Genomic DNA, 7,880 nt, shown 5'->3' on the forward strand with positions numbered 1-7,880 from the left:
GAGTTTCAATCTCTCACTATTCATGCACTATTTTGTACTCTGTTATCAAACACAGATTGGTGCTTTACAATTCCTTCTACATTCCTATGTTAGAAGGGGGGAATTAAAAAACACCCCATAAACCCACCACATAAACAGAAATAAACCCTGTTTGTCAACCCTGGTATACAAGAAATGCTCTACAGTGTTGTATTTTTCTTTCTTTCTGTGGTTATTTGCTGTGGTTATTTGCCTTCAAGCTGACTTCAGGTTATGACGACCCTATGAATGAGAGACCATCATGGGCCCTGAGAGTCAATCCAATAAAAGTATAGTCATGACTAGAGAAATTGATAAACAATGGGTTTTGCTGCCCTGGTGCTAAATGCATTTACAGAGGGGAGTAAAGCTTCATGTTTGTTTGTAAGTAGTTACTTTGAAATAGTTACCTGTTTCATGCCACAAACCATTTGTGAGGATCCCTCTTCCCTTAGCAAAAAACAAAAAAATTCTCACATTACTCCTTGATTCTGTGGTGGTTTGGCAATCCCTGAGATTTCTCACTACCAAGATGATAACATACCAGGGCATACCTAAACTATAGCTATGTAGAGACTTTGCTATTTATCTGGTGTCCATTTCACACCAGATATGCCAGAGATCTTTGAAGAGCAATAACAAAGTCTGAAAAAGAAACTCCAAACCTTGAATACACACACATTCCATACAAACATCCACACAATGTATAGATAGATAGATAGATAGATAGATAGATAGATGATAGAGAGAGAGAGAGAGATTATGCACCTTGCAATTTCAGTCCTTTCAGACTGGTATTCAAAAGAGCTCACCATTCAAGTATGCCTTATTTATTGCTAGTTCACAACTTGCTTTATGGACATATATTAGTGATTTTATTGTGGGCACTGAGGATTTTATTTTTTCTTTTATCTTCATGCTCTAATTATTTTATCTTTGTTAATATCTACATTTATTCCCTATGATGATTACAAATAAAAATGTAATTCTCCCGTTTAAAAAATGCAGAAAATATCTCCACCTCCTCCCACTCCCCAAGGAAAATGGGGGTGGGTGGGTAGAATCAGAGCTTCCAAAGTTATTTGAACAGTAATTAGTTACTATTATAGTTCCAGTGATCTCCAGATAGTTCTAAGTATGTTTGAGTAACTCTTTGCTTTCCCATTTTCAAAAGTAACTAAATACTCCCCTAACATTTTTAAAAAAAATCTGAATGTTGTACAAAACACTCTGTCTTCATGCCCACCAGGCTGTCACTTTAACACACAATGGCACGAGGCATAGCACAAATTAGTACTTGAACCATGTGATCTTCCATCATTTACTGAAGCCCCATTCCTGAAACTATAAGAGTAACTAAGAGTTTTAGTTACACAGTAAAAGAAGAGGATTTGTTAACTTACTATTGTAATGTGATATGCTGATACCTACATTATTGCAAAAAGGAATTAATTAGAAACAACTAGTTATTTGTAACTACTCTTTTTTAATCTGCGGAAGGGAGGGAACTCCACGAATAGATGAATATAAAATGTTGGAAAGTGTTGTGTTTTCTCCTTTACCCAAGGATGGCTAATCTTATTGCTCTGGTTTATGCATCATATGCTGGACAATATGTTGTTATTGTTGTTGTTGTTGTTATTTCATTTATATCTCACCTTGCTCCCAAAGTGGGGCCCAAGCCAGCTTCCAGAAATATGTGGTGAAGGCTTGTTTGCTTCTTGTAGTCTTCCTATGCAGGATAAAACTATGGCAAGGCAAGGAGTGCATAGGCATTTCTGTAACATGTCATGATGGCACAAATGTGGCTTGGTGGGAGGGCCAAACTGAGCCTCTTGTACTTAAACAGTTATCCAAGTATCAAATGCTTCATGGACCTAACATCATCTCTAAAGGGGTGGGGGGAGACCTGAAGTGGATCAGATCACTATCGTTCAGCTAATGAAGAGCCTTTGCATCTACAAAGCTGGTGTTTGATGGACAGTATTAGCATTTTTTCCCTAAAAACAATATGTAAATATTTCCCTGGCAGTGAAGCTACAGAATATCTTGGCTGCCAATGGTATAGACAAAACCACATGTTTCTTGCTGTCTAGATTTTAAGTAGATGCTTGTCAGTTATGAAATAATCTGAGTCTCTTTATAGTAGCCGAGTTTGGTTGGCATAAGAAGGATGTAAAACTTTTTATAGTGCTATATTTATAAATATGATGCGCCTTCCATGTTAACTGCCCACCCCAGCTCAGTTTACATTCAGTAACCTGTTTCTGTTGCATTCTTTATCTTTGAAAGACATTTTGACCCTGTGTGACAGCACTGATTCCATCTGCCAAGAATGAAATGTAAAAAGGGATCAGCCTATCTATAAACAGGGCACATGTTGGTTAAACATGATTAGACCTCCTTGCTGTTATGTTACATGCTAGAAATTGCAACTCTAACAACAAAGAAACAAGAGTCTAAAAGAATGTTTTTAAAAGTGTACGGTTGGATCCCATATTGTCCTTTCTCAGGTGGAAGGTCCCCTTCCATGGAAGAGCTCTCTCTGCCTGCAGAAGGCTTGGGATCCAGAAGAGAGATCTGGGGAGCAAAACAGAGGAGGTGAAGGTCTCAGCCAGTTTCTTCATTTACCTGTGGTTTGGTATTCCCCAAACCAACCTGTGCCAGAGGGCTGGAGAATTCTCCAAAAGTGAGGACAAAGTGATGCTGGGGAAAGTGATGCTGTAAAAGGTGGGGAGAATTGGCAAAAAAAATCACCCTTCCCTGCTTTTTGCTATCTGCTAGAAGAAGACTGGGACTGGAGAAGGCAGCTATGAAAGAACTACACAAGATTCTTAAGTGTGAAGATATAAAACTGAACAATAAAGTTACAATTGTTTTAAGCCAGGTACTTCCAATCTCCATGTATGGAGACAGATGGAAAATCAACCTATTTGACATGTAGTGCTGATGAAGAGATCTACAAATACCCTGGACATCCTAAAAATAAACAAATGGGTCCTAGAACAGATCCTGATCCCTCCCTGGAAGGCAAGATGACTAAATTGAGGTTATCATACTTTGATCATATCATGAGAAGGCACGACTCACTTGAAGAGACAATAATGGTAGGAGAGGAGGAGGGCAGTAGAAAGAGAGAAAGGCCACATGCTAGATAGATGGATAGATATAAACAGGGAGGTCATGGCCCTGAGCCTGCAGGACCTGAGCAGAGCAGTTGAGGATAAGTGGTCTTGAAGATGTCTTGTTCACTGGGTCACCATGAGTTGAACCAACTTGAAGGCAGTTAACAACAACCATCCTTCTGCTGGGGGGAGTATTGTGAACATATAAATTCAATAATTAATAACTCACTTCAGCAATGCTCCTTTGAAAGGAAAGGACACTGTCTCTAACCTGTTGTTCCTACGGATGTTTTTTCTTTAATTCTCTCAGTTTAGTAGTGAAGTTGTGCCTACTTGGGACTACTTCCAGGAACATCTCCAAAATGAACATACTTGGGTCCTAAGATGATTCCCGTTTACTGAAGCACCATGTCTTCTTAAGTTAGGCAGATGAAAACCAGGAAGAGACCTGCCCTGATGTGGCTCCCTATTGATAGAATGATCTGTCTAGGAAGGCTTGCCTGGAATAAATTCCAATATCAATTGAAGATTAAAAAACAAAAACAAAACTCAAATACCAAAGATTATGGGGGTGCCCTACATTCATCTATTCCCCTCACCACAGGCTTGTTCTATTGCAAAACTGGATCTGCCACTTCATCTCCATTCACAAAGACCAATTTCCTGTCTTTATGCACTAACCACCATTGTTAAATGGGACCTGCAACTTCATTTCCATATACAAAGGATTTGTAATTTGTATTGATATCCTCACATACCAATAACATATATATGTCTGTGCCTGGCTTCCACTCCATCAAATGCATCTGATGAAGTAGACTGAAGTCTATGAAAGCTCATCTTGCCAATTTCTTTCTTTCAATTAGTCTGAAAGGTGCTACAAGATCTCCATACATACTGATTCTACAGACTAACATTGTTATATCTTTGAATTCTACCAAAGATGTTAATGATAGTTTTAAAAGATGCATACATGTTTAAAATATAATCAAGATCAAATCAATAAAATAGCCAATAAAAATCAAAAAGTGATTTTGCTAGTGCTGCTATTTACATTTTTATGCTTTTAAACTGGATTTTTTTGGAATGGCCCTGCTTCCCCTTTCTTCTTTTCTACAGTGTGATGGAATGGTTCCTGGGTGGCAATTGAGCTAGTTTCTTAGAAGGGCTGATGTGAGGCCCTGCTTTCCACTTCTGTCCCTGCTGTGGCTTCCTTGAGTTTCCATGAGCAAATGGGGATAAATAATAAAGCCATTTCATATATGCATCCTGTAGTGTAATCATATTTTAATGTAATTTTGAGGGGAGTGGGAGGAGGTGGAGAGGAAGCCCCCCCCCCCCTCACTAGAGCAAATCATCACTCTTAGTTCCTGAACTTTCTGAGAACAGCATGAGGTGGCACTTACAGCCAGAAATTGAATCACAGAATAGAAGATCGAAGTATGGGAGGAGGAGAATGATTTATAGAAAATTATGAATGTTTTATCATCCGTCATATTGCAGTGGTGCATTAACCCTGTTACATTTCACATCTCAAGAGTGATCTAACAATTAGGTGGAAGTTTCTCATTTATACATTCGATATATGACCAGGCTGCATCTGGAAGCTGAATTTCTCAAATAACCATCTTTAATTTAAGAAACTCCCATTTTTATATATATAAAAATTGAGTCATCAAGAATGCATATTCCAAAAGTAATTTCAGAGCAATAAAGATTTAACTTTTATATAAAGTCACATAATTGATACCTTGAAACTACATTATAACAACTGAGCTTAATTATCATGCTGGTGTAGAATTCTTCATGACCTTTTATTTTCAAACTGGAGGACAACGAAAGGGCAATCACGAGACAACTTAATGTTATTGTTTAGCTTTACTTATCTATTTTGGTTTTATCACAATCGCAACTGCGGTGACAATTTGAATCAGAGTGACAAACTGGATTCACATGTCAGATCTTTTAATATTGGGTACATTTTTTATACAGAATACGGGCAGTGTTATGATTTTTAAAAAAAATGCAAGAAAAACATCAACCTTTTACTAGCCTCATTTTTGAAGCAAAATGATTATTCCAGCATACAAAGAGATAGACAGCACATCTTGCTCTTCACAATGGTCTTTGCTATTGGAATTTATGATTTCAACCCATCTTTATATCAAGAAGAGTGCATTTGTTCTGGATTGTATGAATGAGAAATATGGTTGGAAACCTTTTGAAGACTTACCTCTTCATAAGCAGACTTAATCCATGAGGGAACTTAGGCGGTTCCATAACATCCTTATCCAGTAAGGGTCTGCTGTTACGTTACTATGTAGAGGAGCAGAGGCATCACTAGGGGGTGCAGAAGGTGTGAACTGTACCAGGTGACCCCTTAAAAGGGACTGACATAACTGGTCCCTTAACATTTGCCATTTGGTGGAAAGAGGCTGTAGTCCCTTTAAAATGCTGCAGCTCAGCAGAAGAAATGATGTGATTGCTGACCAATGAGTAAATAAACAGGCTAGACACAGAAACAGATTTCAAAAAAGGCCACTTTATTAAGTTACCATATATACTCGGCTATAAGTCGACCTCATGTATACGTCAAGGGCAGGTTTTGGGGCCAAAATTATGGGTTTTGATATGACCCATGGACAGGGCCAGCTCTACCATATAGGCGAGCTAGGCAGCGGTCTAGGGTGCCAAAATTTGGGGGGGGGGCAGCATGGCAAGGAGAACAGAGAGAGCCAGGGAGAAGTCCCAGAAGTCCCATCCCCTTCCCCAAGAGGTGTGAATCGTGGTGGCGGCATGGCGCGAGATTTAACTTTTTTTCAGGAGGATGAGGATGAGGAGAGAGGCTGGGAGGACTTGGAGGCGCACCCAAAAACAACAACAAGAAAGAAGAGCCTCCTCCTCCTGCTGCTTTTGGCCATGGAAGGCAGGGGAGGTGCTGGGGAGGATGGGAACCCATGCAAAATGGTGTCTGCCGCCCTCCATGCAGCCAAGGGAGCCTTGATAGCAGAGGTGAAGCACCACCTGAGGGCCCTCAGCCCAGCTGAGAAGGGCAGGCAGTTAAGGCTGCTGGCAGGCCAGGTGGGTCCTCCTTTTCCAGGATGCCTCCTCCTCCTCCTCCTCTTCCATCCCAGCCTTCCCTCCAGGAGCAATTTCCAAATGGAGAAGGTCCAGGACACATTGCAGAAATAAATCCACTTTGAGACTCCCTTTAACTGCCCTTGCTCAATGCTGGGGAATCCTGGGAACTGTTGTTTTGGGAGACATTGAGCCTTCTCTGTCAGAGGTAGCTCTGGGGCTTCATGAAACTACAGTTCCCAGGAACTGCAATTCTGGGGATGGTAGTTTGTTGTTCTCAACATTATTTTTGTTGCTGCTGCTGCTGCTGTTTATTTCTTTATATGAACCAGGGCAGTTAAAGTGGTTTCTGAGTGGATTATTTCTGCAGTGTGTTTTGGACCTAAGAAGCCTAAGAAATGTGTGTGTGTGCCTTTGTGTGTGTGCGTGTGTATACACACACACACACATTGGAGTTTATCACACTGAGGTTTATGCAGCTCAGATCCGGGGTGACTCCTGGTTCAGCTATGCGAATTCACATCGTAACATGAGTGTTTTTATCACACCTGGTTGCCCTTCCATTGCCCTTCCGAATCGAAACTAGAACATTTTTGGGAAATAGGGTTTGTCTTGGCACCCAAACTAGAACTCTTTTTTGGGAGATCAGGTCCGTCTTGGCACCCAAACTAGCACTCTTTTTTGGGAGATAGGGTCCATCTTGGCACCCAAACTAGAACTCTTTCTCTGGGATATATGGTTCGTTTTTTCCAGTCACACAAGCAGCCTTCCCCAGGGCATCAGAAACAGGATGCCGTTGCCATCCTCTGAGGCTGAGAGAGTGTGACGTGACCAAGGTCACCCAATGGGTTTGCATGGCTCAGCCAGGATTCGAACCCTGGTCTCAGAGAATGCTCAGAATGCTCCAAGGCTTCCTTGCATGTGCTGTTGTTTTTCTCTCTCTTTTTCTGTCCCCAATGAATTAGTAGTTGTGAATTTGGTTCTTGGAGTTGTGCTGATAGGCATGTCAAAATGTCCTCCATTTTGAGCATGACTGAGAAACATGAATTTATATTGGTTTTGGCTTTTAGTTGGTCGTGTCCTCCATTTTTCTTGAACATCCTACAATTTATCCTACATTTTTCCTACACTTTGAGGGGCTTCGGGGGGGGGGGTGCCAAAATATTTCTCACCTAGGGTGGCCAAATACCTAGAGCTGGCGCTGCCCATGGATAAGTTGTAGGTAATACTTAGGGGCGTGTAACAAAGGATGTAATAAAGGATGTAAAGGATGATACAAAGGAAAATGATGCCAAAGAACTTAGAAAATTCTGGTACGCATAACTGTTTGTGCTCATTCTAAAGGCTCAATGGATGTGAGAGTAGAGGGGATCCATGCTTCTTCTTGGTGCTCTCAGGATGGACTAAGTTCTTGCCCTTTACCACTCTATTTAGGGAAAGGGGATGGCTCCTTTTATATATGAGTTAAAATATGTACAGTGCGCCTGCGCCATGCATGGACACATTTTACGTGGCTTCCAGCTTATGCGGAAGCCATGCAGGGAGGAGAACAATGGTGTGTGTGCCCGTGGTGCGCATGCGCTGCACCACCACATACACACACCCCATTATCTCCTATGGGGTTTGAGCATAGGCGGATTTTCCCTTATGCTGAGAGAT

The sequence above is a fragment of the Sceloporus occidentalis genome, unplaced genomic scaffold, assembly GCF_023333645.1.
Source record: "Sceloporus occidentalis isolate IW3139 unplaced genomic scaffold, rSceOcc1.0.p SCAF_6, whole genome shotgun sequence".
Lineage (NCBI taxonomy): Eukaryota > Metazoa > Chordata > Lepidosauria > Squamata > Phrynosomatidae > Sceloporus > Sceloporus occidentalis.